Below are 15469 nucleotides of genomic sequence, written 5' to 3'. Positions count from 1 at the left end.
GCGGATAATGGCCTAAGGCAAGCTCTGCTCATCATGTCTGCCAAGTGGGATGAAGCGGGGAGGATATGGGGTACAGAACTAGGGCAAATAATGAAAAATAATATGAGGAGATGGGGTAAAGAACTAGGGCAAATAATGGCAAGGGGTATGAGGAGGCAGGATAAAGAATTAGGGCAAATATGAGGAGATGGGGTACAGATCTAGGGCAAATAATGGCAAATATGAGGAGACAGGGGCAAAAAAAAAATAAAGATTTTTAGGAGATGGGGTAAAGGACTCTGGAAAATAATGGCAGAGCTTAAGGTTTACAAACAATTTTGCAAGAGAAAGTGAACTATATTTCGTTTTTAAACTACAAGGAATTCTTGCAATTTCAGAGAGGTCACTGCACACACTTTATCGCCTTAATATACATACCTGTTCTCTTAGTACATACAGACACTACCTCTCGCAGCTAAAGTAATTTGCAAACTGCGTCACAACTATTCCCTGGCTCCCCTGCCTTTTATCACTTCGGATTTTACCTCATGAACTCTTCTGCCCCCTGATTGGCTGATTACGCTAGAATGGGATCCGGGCAGAAGGGAGGCTAATGCTGCGTGAGGGGAGGTGCAGACACAGGCAGGGAATGGAGGGGTCCGCGGGGGTTAAAGATGGGGATGTAGAGAGGGCAAAAGAGTATGGTGGGGAGAGGGCAGACCAAATAGTATAGGAATATATTGGGTCCTGGCTGGAGAGAGAGAGATGAGATACAAGGGATAGTGGAGTGAGGTGCCAAGCAGTAGAGTGACTGGTGAAGGGAGGGAGGGAGTGTCAGGGTAGGAGAGAGTACTGAGTACATGATATATACATTAATGAGGGCAATGCTGGCACCCAGTGCATGTGCTTATATCCAGTGTCCTGCCACACAGCTAATGTTATGGGATTTGGGGAAAGCACTATATAGAAAGTGGAATTAGACACTTGTTCTCTCTATATATATATGTTTTATAAAATCTATAGGAGCCTGCCTCAGGCTTATAGATCACCTACCAGGGGCTGTGTGAGGTTTGAGATTAACATTGAAATGATGCAGAGAGGAGGCAGCCGACAATACTCTGCATTCTATAGAATGAATGGGACTGCAAAGGGGATGGGACTGCTGTGGCAGATATAGGGTTATATTATGATGTTGCTCTGTGCTGTATATTGTAGGATAACTAGAGCTCTTCATTATGTAAAGTTTTCCACAAAAAAATCTGTAATTCAGATAGATTTTCTGTCTTTTGTAATCTAGGGTTGTTACCCAAGGTATAAATTACCTGGCGTAATGTAAGATGCTTTGTGGTATAAAAGTGTTTTATTTACGGTCATTCTTCCACATTGTAAGATTATGTCCCATTCATAATTGTTTTGGCCACGATGTTTATTTGGGATGTTACAAAAATAAAAAGCAGTCGCTGGAAGGTTGTTGCCATAAAAAACCAAAACAAACAAACAACAAAAACCAAAACAGAAAAAGCCTCCTAAACGTTTGGGTGGTTTTTATACGATTATAGATGTGATTTTTATATGATTAAACCTGCAGGCGAATGTATACATTGCAGATCTACAGCACCTTAAGGAAGCAGAATTGAATTCATGCAATAGGCAAATGTGTACGTTAATAATCAGATCTATAGATTAACCTGTTGTGGGATGTATCAGACTCGGTAACACAGTTTGTGTTGGGGTGCGTGGTGTTCCTCATCATTATTGAAGCCTGTGGGGGCCACGAATCAGCCCAGGGAAAGGCTTTACAAATAAGCACTGTGCAAAAACACATGATTCAGAGTAGAGAGCGAGGTCCTAAAATGCACAAAACATCTGCTATAATGTATTGGTGGTTTCTTCAGCCTATTCATTTCACATCAATGTATCGCTGAATACACCATTAAAGGTATAAAGCCCCGCATTACGATACTGGGAAACCTTGTTTATGGAACTGATTCCAAACGTTTTGATCCTTGGAGACAGACCCATGTAGGGTGTAATATTGTAAATCCATGAACGCAGAACAATAGGATAGAGTTTGAACGACGGGCTTTGTTTTGCAGGGAGTTGGCAAATCTTACCATTGTTACTATTATGTATTTATTGCAAGTAATATATAACAACAGTTTGACTTACAGAAACAACAGTTGAGGAGGGATGTTGTCACCGTTTATTATTATATAAATTATTAGTTTGTTGTGTGGCTTTACAGTCCCTTCAGTAACTTATTTAATTTAATCATCCATTTTATTTATTTATTTTAGAATGAGAGACCTTTGGCTGTCTGCTGAGAACTCCAAATCCTATTATGGTGAGGCAACAAATAGTAGCAATTTGGTCTCACACTTTCTAACAAACTAGAACACAATGAATTCCTTTAAAGGAGCATCCAACGCATATAATGACCCAGTGTCCTTTTTTAATAGTTTTTTCCTCCTTGCAGATGTTTGGAGGGATCCTGCAGAATCCTCCTCGGTGCATTTGCTTGTTTTTAACACCCCCCCCCCAGCTCCTAGGCTGGCAGGAGATGTGTTCAGCAGCGAAGACTTGCAGAACAGTTCAAAGGGGTCAAAAGACACACCGTGAACGTTCTGCATTCGTTTCAGTGAGAGTGCTTCCCGACCATCGACGATAGTGGGGCGAAATTGGGACTATGAAGGGTGAAGCCTGCTGCTGCTTGTCCTAAAGGCAAGTCAATTTCTGTCCCTAAAATACATTATTAATTTGATGGGGTCGCAATGGGACACAAGAAGTGTCTTTATGCTATAGTTGATTGTGTTGACTTGTGCATTTTCTGTGATGTTGGTTTGTGTATTATTGCTTCTGAACCTATCAAGGCAAGTCTGGCTTGGGGGCAAGTAAACCAAAGCAGGGCCTGGGCCACAATGAATGGTCGCCTGCTTGTATGATATGTGTATGTATGTCCCCATACTATAGTCGGAATTGCATATTCCCTGCAGTGCTACGAATGTGGATGTACGTACACTTACATAAATAATACTTAAGACTTACAGTTACCCATTGTACAGCGCTACAGAACTTGATGGCGCTATATAAAACAAGAAATAATAATAATTCAAATGAAGTAAATGGACATTCAGCTGGCTTACTTGCAAGCACCTGCCACCCATCCCCATGAACGCTCACTGATTCTAAAGGGTGCAAGTTCCGGTGACATACACCCCAGTGAATGCGCAGGCAGCAGAGAGGCAGACGGGCCTCACTTTTTCTATAAAACGAACTCTTGCATCAACGTGCATGCAGTAAATCGTCACGTAAAAGAAAGAGTTTAAGTGTCTCTCAGACAAATAATGATAAAATAGATAAAGAGTTGTTTCCGCACGCTCGGTGCGTCTGGATTTTATATCTCAATGTGACTCATTTGCTGCCTCACATTATTTATTCCATATCTTGCTTTAATACTGTTGATTCATTATCATCCTTTGCAATCTGCAGGAAAGTGAGAAAAGTAACAAGTGGTTATCACGGCGTAAGAATCTACTCGTGATATGCAGAATGTTGCCTACATATAAAAGCACAGAAATTTAAAAATTGGTTGGTTGCTATGACAGGTCCTGGTTCTTCAACCATTATAGTAATAATAATAACTTATATAGGGAATACCATACAATTAACTGATGCATGATTTCCCAGGCAACACGCGCACTCCATAGATCAGAAAGCTTTATATAGTTCGCCAAATAGTACATCGCTTTCCAATACCTCGGTCCTAAGACTTACAATTCTGAACCCTCACTATCTCGGCTCTAATCAACAAGCAAGTTCTAGCTCCTTACTCATATCTCCTTTCAAATGCTTTCAGTTCTTTTGCATTGAGAGTCCTGGGTTCCTAGTCCCAGGCACTTAAATAGTCAGCGAATACCCCATGTCGTCGTCGTCGTCGTCGTTCTAAAGCAAGATCAATCTCGGTAAAGAGCTTCTTGGAAAGGGCTCCTTTTGAAACGATTCACTGAATACATGTTACATTTATGAGTCATACACTTGGACTTTCTTGCCAAAAAGCAATCCTTTTTCTCCTGGTTAATACGTTTTCAGATCCCTTAATGATGGCCCTACATGGCTCATATCATGCAGCACAGAGCTCTTCATCGTATAAATAATGCTTTCTCATATACACAATCGAGGTAGTATGGAGCGAGGAGCATATACGATAGCAGATGTATCAGTCTTTGAGTGTTATGTAACACACACACGGTCACATATCGGTAAAAACCAGGCACAGCAGATGGGCTTTCCAAACAGCTGGGGACTTCTATAACCATTTATTAAATGGGGGTTAAGCTGCCGTTAAAAATCACATGAATAAGGTTCATTTAATTTAGTTTTATACCACGGGTAGAGCTGGGTGAATTCCAGCATCCAGGACAAAGTGGCTCTTAAAATATTAGTAATGGGGATTAAAAGGTATGCTTTTTATTAGACTTGGGCACCAGGGGGCTCTTCGTGTTCGTCTTCGTACTCGTCTTCGGAGAAAAAAAAACTTCGTATTCCGCGAATATTCGCCCGTTCCTGTCTTCTTTTCGGGCGAATATTCGTGGACATTCTTCGTGTTCGCTTCATCTTCGTTTTCTCCCGGCTGCGTAGCAGGGGTTAATACGGGGTTAAGAACACATCGGAGCAGCAGCAGCAGATGCGTTCGCGGCGTGAAGGTACGTGTGTGCGACTCTATTGGTCGCCGGAAGGGGGCTGGTCTGGCATCAACAAATGAATTGCAGAACTGCAGAATGCACCTCATTTGTTGATGGCAGAAGAGCCCCCTGCCGAAACGACCAATAGTGTTGCACACAGGTACCGAGGTGTACTGTACACAATACACATTGCCCGAAACTGAGGGCCAAGTTCCTCTGAGCAGTTGTCTTGTCTGAGACCTAGACAAATGCTCCAAGGAACTTGGCCTCCTTTTTATCATACACAGTCACACATCCATAGATGTTTAATAAAAGAATAGGGATTATTTTACATTTTTAAATTGATTTTGGACCACTTGTAATACATGCCTAACATTTGCTACCTATTTATAATGGCATACTTTGCAACAACCCAACTTTTACCGGACAGGACTGGAAAAAAGCAGGACTGTCCACGAAAATGTTGGGTGTGTTGGCAGGTATGCGAATGGAAAAATGTTGGACAAGAACTAAAAAATAACTTAGGGTTAATGTACGGTTATTTTTAAGATTATTAGCAGTGCACTGTTTTAGTTAAAGATGTATTATTATTATGTCTAAATATCATTTAATTTTAATGGGTTTATTTAATTTTATTTTAAAGTTATTATTATTTACTTTATTATATTTATTTAATGTTGTAGTGCTACCCTACCCAGCTATACCTATGTGCACTAGCATACCTAGTTTAGCTAAATTTGATGGGACAGGAAAAAAGCAGGACTGTCCCTGAAAAAGTTGGGTCTGTTGGCAGGTATGTGGATGGAAAAATGTTATAGGGTGAAGTGTGAGTTATAGCGTTAATGCTAGTGAGTGTAGAAGTGAAGGCCAGGGCAAATAACAGGAGGAAAGGTCCTTGTGATTTGTGAATTGTACATGTGTGTGTTATGTGTTATGTCACTGTGTTATATGTGTTATGTGTTATGTCATTGTGTTATATGTGTTATTGTGTGTGTTATGTTTGGTAGGTTGTGTATCAGACGGAAAAAAAATGAAAAGGAAATGGCGAATGAGTGGGCAATTGGCGACCCACTCACCTGTTTCACCCCAGGGCAAAGCAACCAAACAACTGTCAGTTCTAGACGTTTGGCAACGGACTTCCAGAGCTCAGACACTAGGCCCTAGCGTAAGCTGGCTACTCCAGCGGAGGTAGCAGGCGTTGCCACACCGCAAACAGACGCAGCCAGGGGGGAGAAACTACCCTTACCATTAGGGACATTTTGGGCATGACTCTAGCCAGGAAGCGAATTGGCAAAGAGACACTGGCACCACCACCAGCAGCATTGAAAAATGGAAAAGGCGAATGAGTGGGCAATTGGCGACCCACTCAACTGTTTTACCCCAGGGCAAAGCATCCAAACAACTGTCAGTCCTAGACGTTTGGCAGTGGACTTCCAGAGCTCAGACACTAAGCCCTAGCGTAAGCTGGCTACTATGGCGGAGGTAGCAGGCGTTGCCACACCGCAAACAGACACAGCCAGGGGGGAGAAACTACCCTTACCATTAGGGACATTTTGGGCATGACTCTAGCCAGGAAGCGAACTGGCATTGAAGAGACGCTGGCACCACCACCAGCAGCAGCATTGGGAAAGGCGAATGAGTGGGCAATTGGCGACCCACTCACCTGTTTCACCCCAGGGCATCCAAACACTGTCAGTCCTAGACGTTTGGCAGCGGACTTCCAGAACTCAGACACAAGGCCCTAGCGTAAGCTGGCTACACCGGCGGAGGTAGCAGGCGTTGCCACACCGCAAACAGACGCAGCCAGGGGGGAGAAACTGCCCTTACCATTAGGGACATTTGAGGCATGACACTAGCCAGGAAGGGAACTGGCAGAGAAGAGACGCTGGCACCACCACCAGCAGCAGCAGCATTGAGAAAGGCGAATGAGTGGGCAAATGACGACTCGCTCACTTGTTTCACCCCAGGGCAAAGCATCCAAACAACTGTCAGTCCATGGCGTTTGGGAGTGGACTTCCAGAACTCAGACACCAGGCCCTAGCGTAAATTGGCTACACCGGCGGAGGTAGCAGACGTTGCCACACCGCAAACACGTGCAACCAGGGGGAGAAACTACCTTGAACATTTTGGAAATTTGAGGCATGACACTAGCCAGGAAGCGAACTGGCAGAAAAGAGACGCTGGCACCACCACCAGCAGCAGCATTGGGAAAGTTGAATGAGTGGGCAATTGACGACCCGCTCACCTGTTTCACCCCAGGGCAAAGCATGAAAGTCTGTCAGTCCTAGGCGTTTGGGAGCGGACTTCCAGAACTCAGACACTAGGCCCTAGCGTACGTTGCTAGCAGACGTTGCCACACCACAAACACGTGCAACCAGGGAGAGAAACTACCTTGAACATTAGAGAAAGAAAATTAACTTTCCAAGCTAAGAGCTGGGTAACCCAACTTGGGCAGATTGAATTTAAGAAAGGCAATCTGCTCCATCAGATGAGGGGCCATGCGTGAGCGCTGTGGACTCAGTATGTTTCCAGTCATAGAAAACACGCGCTCACTTTGAACAGTGGTTGGCGGACATGATAGAAGCTGCTGCGCAACCCATGAGAGTGCAGGCCACACACTCTTCTTTTCATCCCAGTAGCTAAGAGGATCAACATTAGGTGCAGAAGGAACTTCCCAGAGGTAAAGTTTGACCATTTCAGCAGCACTCCTCTCCTTTCTGCTGCTAGCTCTGTCAGATGGTCCAACTATTTTCCCAACTGCCTCTTCCCAAAATGCAGCTGCTCCACTCAGCTGTGTTGTGATGCTTGTGGCACTGCTGCTGATGCTGCTGCTAGGAGTAGCAGAGCACATAATCTCTTCCTCCTCCTGCACCTCTCCCTCCTCGGACAGCATTCCCATTTTACTCTGCCAGTCACGCACCTTGTTGACCAATTGCTCCCGGTAGCTACTGAGAACATTGAATTTCAACGCTAGCTTTCCCTTAATTCTTGGATCGCAAAGGCACGCTAGCATCATTTCGGGACTCTCTTCCATGCGTTTGCGAAGGTGTACTTTTAGCAGATCCTTCATCTTCCTGACTATGGCTGCTACGTCAGGATGTAGAGTGCCACCTTGAACAGCCTCACGGTTTTCAAGGAACACATCCATCTTGCTGCCTAGATGGGAGAACACTGGGATTACCTAGGCCAGACTGGCAGTGTTTGAGCTTAAATTTTCAGTGGCATCCCTGAATGGTTTAAGGACTGCCACTAACTGGGCGATTACTGTCCAATCCTCCCTATTCAATGGAGATGTAATCCCAATATTATGCTCTGAGGCAAGATTATGGATTGCCCTCTGCTGCTCCAAAATCCTCTCCAGCATGTCTAACATGGAGTTCCACCGTGTACTGACATCCTGACGTAGGCAGTGTACGGGAAGACCTGACCTCTCTTGCTCTTCCCTCAAAAGTTGGCTAGCCTTAACACTATGATGAAAGTGCCCAGCGATCTTTCTGCAGCGGGACAGAACTACTGCTGCTACATTAGTTCCTTCTCACATTGCTACCTTCACTACAAGATGGATGATGTGTGCTGCACAGCGCACACCAACAATATGACCATCTCGCAGCCTTTTCACCACATTGGCACCTCCGTCAGTTACCACAAAACCAACTTCAACATTGCTCCCACCCAAAGGCTAAACATTTTCCTCATCGCATGCAGAATATTTTGGGAAGTGTGCTTTTCATCCATCACTTCTGCATGGAGAAGGAATGATCGTTGCCTGCTGCAGCAGCTTCCTTCGGCACACCGGGCTGCCACCAGTGTGCTGTCAAAGAAAGAAAGGCATGCTGCCCACTAGGTGCATTCCACAAATCTGTTGTGAAATGAACAGACTGACCAGCAGCCTTGGAAAGCTCCTCTTTCACTGCTGAAACACAGGACCGATACAATGAGGGGACAATGTTCCTGCTGAAAGTGGAACGTGACAGAACTGTATATTGTGGAGCCACAGCCGCCATCAATTGTTTGAAAGGCTCCCCTTCGATCATAGAGAAGGATGCCCCTCCAACAGCAATGAACTGACCAATAAGTCGCGTTACTTTATTGGCCTGCTGTTTGGGCATTGTTCTCTTGGAGTGGAATGCCACAAATTGTTCCAGGGTGGGCTGGACATGCAGTACTCCAACCTGCCTTGGTCTCTGGCTGCCAGCACTAGCTGCTGCTGCTATTGGCTCAGAAGCAGCTGCTTGGATTTTTCCACGGCCACCAGCTATGCTGCCTGCACTAAGTTTTACTTCTGCATCTTTCCCCACTAGCACAGCGTTGTGTTGAGTGCTGAGGTGATGCTTCATGCTAACACTGGTAAAATGGCCAGACACTTTCCCTCTGCTTATTAGCTTCCCACAATGTTTGCACTTTCCATAGCGCCCTTCTTCAACATTTTCAAAGTGCTCCCAAATTGAGGCGTGCATAGCCTTGGAGTGTGCCTTGGGTGCTGCTCCTACTGCTCGGGGTGGATGAACAGAGGCAGAACTAGTGGTGGTGGGACTGGTGGTAACAGTACTGGCCATAGTGGGACTGCTAATTGCTTTAACTCTAGATTTGGTAGGTTTTGCTGCTGCTGGTGGTGGTGATGGTGATGATCGTAGCGGAGAAGGTGGAGGCTCAGGGGAAAATTGTGCACTAGTCATTTGGACACTGCTCCCTGAGGAATCTAATTCCTGACCACTTATCTCCTCTACTTCCTCTGGCTCATTGTCTAGTTCTTCATTAGCCAGATCGAATGGAATTCCTGCTAGGCTGGAGCTAAGACTGATATCGTCGTGAGACTCGTGACTAGTAGTAGTGCGAGCAGGAAGAACAGACTCTGCACTTGGCCTCTCAGTCTCAGGCTCCTCTGCTACCTCGCTAGGTGGAGTTCCACTATGTGTAGCCCTCTCTCTCAACTTTACAAACATATTGTAAGGACTTGGTGGCTTGCTAGAGGTACTAGGAGGACATGGCGTGGCGGTACCGGTGGGAACAGTATGCGCAGCACTAGTGGTGGTAGAGGCGGTAGAGGTGGGGGTGGTTTTCCCTACAAAGGAATGAGATCGCTTTGGTTTGGGAAAACCCCTCTGAGTCTTGCTGCTAATTTGGCTCTGCTTGGTACCTTGCATGCTGCTTGTGGATGGGGAAGATGCTGCTTGGGGCAAAAGGCACTTCTTTTTACTCACTGGGCTAGTAGAAGTACTAGTTGTGCTACCCTTTAATTTTGAACGTGCTTCTGGTGCTTTAGGCTTTCCGTAAAAAAAACATAGAGCTTGTGGGCCTAGCAGCACTACTACTGCCTACTTTTGGTGCCTTTCCTTTACTTGATGATCCTTCAAGCAATGCTTCCCCAAATGATAAGCGAGAGCTTGGCCTACTTGGCCGACTAGACTGACGCAAAGGCTGCATCTTAGAACTGGTGGTGGTGCTGGTGGTGGTGGTGGTAGATGGAGCTTGTCCCTCCTTAGTCCCAAAAGGAGGATCAATTTCAAATTTTGTGTTGTATGTGTAGTGTAGTGTTTAAAAAAACTTAAAAAAAGGGGGATAAAAAAATTAAAGACTTTGAATTTACACGGGCCTAAGAGCCTTTCCTACTACTATGCTAAACCTAAAGCTATATTTCTTAGTATTCTAGTCTAACTCTAGGCAGACGCTCTCAAGCCCACTAAACTAAAGTGAGGTTAAGTTATATATAATATGATATTATTAATAGATTAGAATTACTTATATTATGGATTATAGATAGAATATAAATTATGAATTAGAAAGAATTACTTATATATATTATAGATTATGAATTAGAATTTATTATATTATGTTATATAATAATTAATATTAGAAGAATTACTTATATTATGGATTATAGATAGAAGAATATAGATTATGAATTAGAATTTAGAATTACTTATATTATAGATTATGGATTATAATTTATATTATCTTATGTTATGTTATATAATATATTATAGATTAAGATTAAAGATAAGAATTATTTTAGTACTACAGCTAGTAGCTTGAAACTTTGCTTAGTACAGGTGTTGTCATCACACAGTCAATCTTTCTTGAAAAGAAATTAGAAATAAAATAAAATGTCACAGCAAAACAGTTAGCTTCACTGCTTGCTGAAACACACAGCACTTATGCGGCTGCACTCACTAGCCCAACAAGTTCACGTCACTGATGGACTGAGGTGAGCAAAACACTAAGGGTACTTATTTTAAAATTAAAATAAAATGTAAAATAAATGAGAAAACTGCAAAACAGTTAACGTCAGTGCTTGCTGATCAAAAAACAACACAGCACTTATGCGGCTGCACTCACTAGCCCAACAAGTTCACGTCACTGATGGACTGAGGTATTTATAGCTAATTAACTATTAAGTTAGCTAAAATGAATTATAGAATTATTGATATTACTGAATGATTTTAGATTAGACACTAGTAGATGTCTTGAATGTCTACAGTACACTCTACACTAGTATACTATTACTAACTATAGTATATATAACTGACAAATATATATATAATTTTATAATGTATTCAATTATTAATTATTAATATTACTGATTTTAGATTAGACACTAGTAGATGTCTTGAATGTCTACAGTACACTCTACGCTAGTATACTATTACTAATTACTATACTAACTATAGTATATATAACTGACAAATATATATATATAATTTTATATGTATTCAATTATTAATAATATATTCTTAAATTATTTATAAATTCTATTATTTAAATTATTTAAGCAGGACAGGCAGTAGGCACTAGTGCCAGCCCAGGGCAAGGGGACCTCAGTGCCAGTGAGACACTGGGTGCACTGTCAACTCAACAGCACTACACAATTGATGACAGACAAATTAAATTAAAAAATGATTACATTAATAAAATTATTAATTCAGTAGAACTGAACACAGTACACTGTGAGAAATGGCAGGCTGAGGCTTACCAGTCTCACACAGAACAGAACAATCTCTCTCTGTAACGCTCGGATGCAGCACAGCAGTGTTGCCAAAGCAGTCACAGCGAAAAATGAATGGATCTCTCAGGCAAGCTCTGGTCTTATAAAGGCGGTTTCAGAAATTCAAAAAACAGCAGCACAGGCATTGGACGAGACCCTTAGCGTGACGTCACAAGAGTGAGTTGATTGGAGAGACGAGGATCAGCTCACTCCTGTTTGAAATTTTGTCGGTTCTTCGTGGTTGTGAGTCTTCGTCTTCTCCTACGTTTTGCCGGCACTGTATTCTCTTCGGCGTGTCTTCGGAACGAACAAAAAAACGGCCTCTTCGTGCTCGTTTCCATGTTCGCCCGAAGACGAATGCGCAAGTCTAGTACTTACTCAATTTTCTTTACAGAACACACCATCTCATCATATTTTTATATTTTTATTAACTATTATTCTATAATACAGTTTTATATGCTCCAGCGCTGTCATGCATTAATGGGCGCCCTTTAAGTCACTTTTTGTGGTGTGCTCTTTGTTTGCGGCTTTTAACAGACTCACATCTGTGTTTATCTCTCGCAGGACCTGATGACATGAGATGAATTTCCTTGACGGCTTTTGTTCTGGAAAGACGGGCCCGTGGTTTCAGCAGCACCAGGGCAACATTTGGTTTTCTGGAATAAATGATTGGTGGTTAGTAACTTATATGCGTGAAACTTTGTGTATATTCAGCATTTTTTTCATTATCAAATTAATATTCCAAGTAGAGGGATAGCAAAGGATGTCTTAAAGGACCAGTTTATGGAAGAGGTGACAATATCACGTTATAATAATTTAACCCAAGTGAGTGAACAGTGAAACTTGAAACAGGGTAAAACATTTACAGCACAAATTATGTCATTTGGAACGTTTCTGCAGATATAAGAAAATCTGAGATACATATCTGGTAAAGGGTCAGTCAAGTAATGTCACATTATTGGAAATGTTTTAAATAAAGGTCGAAATTATAAATTACATGTGAAGAACAGCACTTACTCTGATGCAGTCTGAGGCTCCTTCATTGTTGGAATCGTTGTGGTCCTTTGAGCTGGCACCTTAGGTCGACGAGGTGGTAATTTGGGCTTGAAGGGCAAGTAGTGTGGGCTTCTGCAAATTATGGATGAAGATTTGGAGTTGTAAAAAGGCAAAAGAATTGGGTTGTGTCTCACAGTTGTAATTGTGTTCTATGTTATTGTAGTTGTGAGGAAATTGCCAATATGCCAGGGTATTACCCCAATTATGTAAGTGATAGTATGGCACACAGTGGTGCCGCAATAAGACTAAGAAGCAGGAAAAATAGCTATAAAGTTTTGTGTTTTATGTTTTGCACTAAATTTACCTTTTGTTCTCCTAGTGCAGGCTTGCACTCCCTCTGAAGATGGCTGCTCCAAACAGGTTTTTAGTGGGAGACACCTCTATCAGCACAGGGGGGACCAGTGGACAATCAGCACCAAACTGAACATGAGGCGGGATCAAAGGGCTGTAGAAAGAAACAAACATCAAAGGCATGACAGAAAAAACAGGTAAAGCACTTTTTTAAGATCTTAATTTTATACAGTTGAGTGTTTTAAACAATGTTGTGTCTGTTAAATGGTTAAATGGTATTTGATCAAAGTACTTACCCAGGAAACCGGGCACGAAGTTTGTCCCAAGGAATGGATGTAACTAGCCTTCTTCTAATCTCTTTCTTGCCAATTTAGTTGTGAAACACACATTCAGTTTTCTTGGGCTCTGTGAGTCTTGATTGCTAGGTAGCAGTGGCGTCGCTACAGGGGGGCAAGGGGGGGCAATTGCCCCCCCTAGGTTATTCCTTGCCCCCCCTGTTGCCCCCCCGCCGAATTTGTAACCCCTTGACTGCTAACGACGGCATGGTGCCGTCGCTAGCAGTCCCAGTCAGGTGCTAACGACGGCACTATGCCGTCACTAGCACTACCTTACCTTGATGGAGGTCTGTGGACCTCCATTACCACCTACCCCGGCGATCTGCCCCTCAAACTGAAGGGCATCACCGGAGCCACCCGATCCGGCCGGTGACGTCTCGCGCAATGACGCGATGACGTCACCGCGCAACTTTATTAACAACTGACAATTGTCAGTTAAAGAGGTATGGGGGCATGCTGCTTAGATGCCTGTATCTCAGGCATCTAAGCAGCTACATACCCCCAACATATACTGTTGGAAAGGTAATCGCCTCGCCTTTCCAACGTATATAGCTTGTAAAAAAATAATAAAAAATATTAAGTTAAAAAAATAAAAATGTAAAAAAAATGATTTGGTGGTCTCTAAAGGCAGATAAAAAAGATCAAAATTGCCTAGAGACCCCCAAATTAAATTATTTAAACAAAGTTTAACAAAGTTTAACTTAAAAAAAAAAAAAAAAAAAGGTTAAGTATTCTAGCTAAATGATCACTGTGGTAGCCAATGTTACCACAGCGATCATATAGCTATAAAAAGTCACAATCCCTTTTTAAAAATGGCCGATACTAATTTTTAATCCTATGATCCCTTTGATCATGGGGTTAAATTTAGCCAACGGTAGAGGGAGGCAATTTTTGAAATCCTGATGAACTGCAAATATTATTAAAATCAGCCATTTAGCCTGTGCGGTACGTGAGTAACCATCTCATCCCTGGAGCGCCTTGCATTTTTACTGCAAAACTTATTTTTGCTGTAAAAGTGATTTTTTTTCTCCCTTTACCATCATTTCTTTGGGATTGTAACGGGAAAGAATGGTGTGTGTGCTTCTGTGAGTGAATGTATGGAAAGAATGGTGTGTGCTTCTGTGAGTGAATGGAGATATGAAAGGCGTGTGAATAGTCAGTAATTAGGGTTGAAGCCTTGACGTGGCATTACTGCTCACTTAGGAAGTTAAATTATGGCACAAAAAGTACACATTTGCAAAAACGACATCCCTTGGCGCATCAAATGAGGGGCTGCATGTGTTTCTAGTACAAACCTGGAGTGCGCAAGACACAAATGAACATAGAAAAAACATATTTTCTAGCCAAAGCGACATATTCCATCATTATTTGTGCACTCAACTTTTGTCCTAGAAATACATGTAGCCCCTCATTTGAAGCTCCAAGGGGCGTAGTTTCTTAAAATGGATGACTTGTCTGAATGAGGGAGAGCATGAGTTAATATGTGGATGAATTGTCTGAATGAGGGAGAGCATGAGTTAATGTGATTGTGCGTATCATAGATGTATAATTGTGGAAGGGCAAAGATGGCACTAGCAGGATGTTCGAGCCTTGGGGACCAAGATGGCACAAGCCGGGTGTATATGGGACAAAGATGGCAAATCGTATGTGTGTGTTATCTGGGTGTGCAACCTGTGATCTATCCCTGTAATTTAGGGGGTTTTAAATATACCATTAATGTCGTGTTTTTATGTGAATTCCAATTGATCTATACCTGCAAAGCTGGGTTTGTGTGTTCTTCTGTAGATCCATATCTGCTATGCTATGTTTCCATACATTATTTATGTATACCTGTATATACAGGGTTTGTATGTCTTGTTCAGTTGATTAATACCTGCAATGCTGTTTCCATGTATTTATTTGATCTATACCTGCGATGCTACGCTTCATATATTATTATTGTATACCTGCAAATACAGGATTTGTATGTCTGATTCTGTTTATTTGATATATACCTTCAGTGCTGAGATCACAAGTGAATTTCAATTGATCTATACATGCAAAGCTGGGTTTGTGTGTTAATGTGTTGATCTATACCTGCTATTGGCAGCAGGGTCTAATATTTATATATATATATATCGGCAGCAGGGACTAATATTAATATA

General features: G+C 42.4%; 1 long non-coding RNA gene across 1 annotated transcript; it reads right to left on the bottom strand.

Moving 5' to 3' along the window:
• Positions 1-12062: 12062 nt before the first annotated feature.
• LOC128475218 (uncharacterized) lies at positions 12063-13408 on the bottom strand. The gene is made up of 4 exons (XR_008346475.1): positions 13287-13408; positions 13004-13144; positions 12661-12771; positions 12063-12299 (listed from the first exon to the last, which is right to left on the bottom strand). It is a non-coding gene; the product is annotated as an uncharacterized LOC128475218 (long non-coding RNA).
• Between the last annotated feature and the right edge of the window lie 2061 nt (positions 13409-15469).

The sequence above is a fragment of the Spea bombifrons genome, chromosome 2 (assembly GCF_027358695.1).
Source record: "Spea bombifrons isolate aSpeBom1 chromosome 2, aSpeBom1.2.pri, whole genome shotgun sequence".
NCBI lineage: Eukaryota > Metazoa > Chordata > Amphibia > Anura > Pelobatidae > Spea > Spea bombifrons.
Note: the sequence above shows the minus strand (reverse complement) of the source record. Positions and strands in the feature narration are given on the sequence as shown.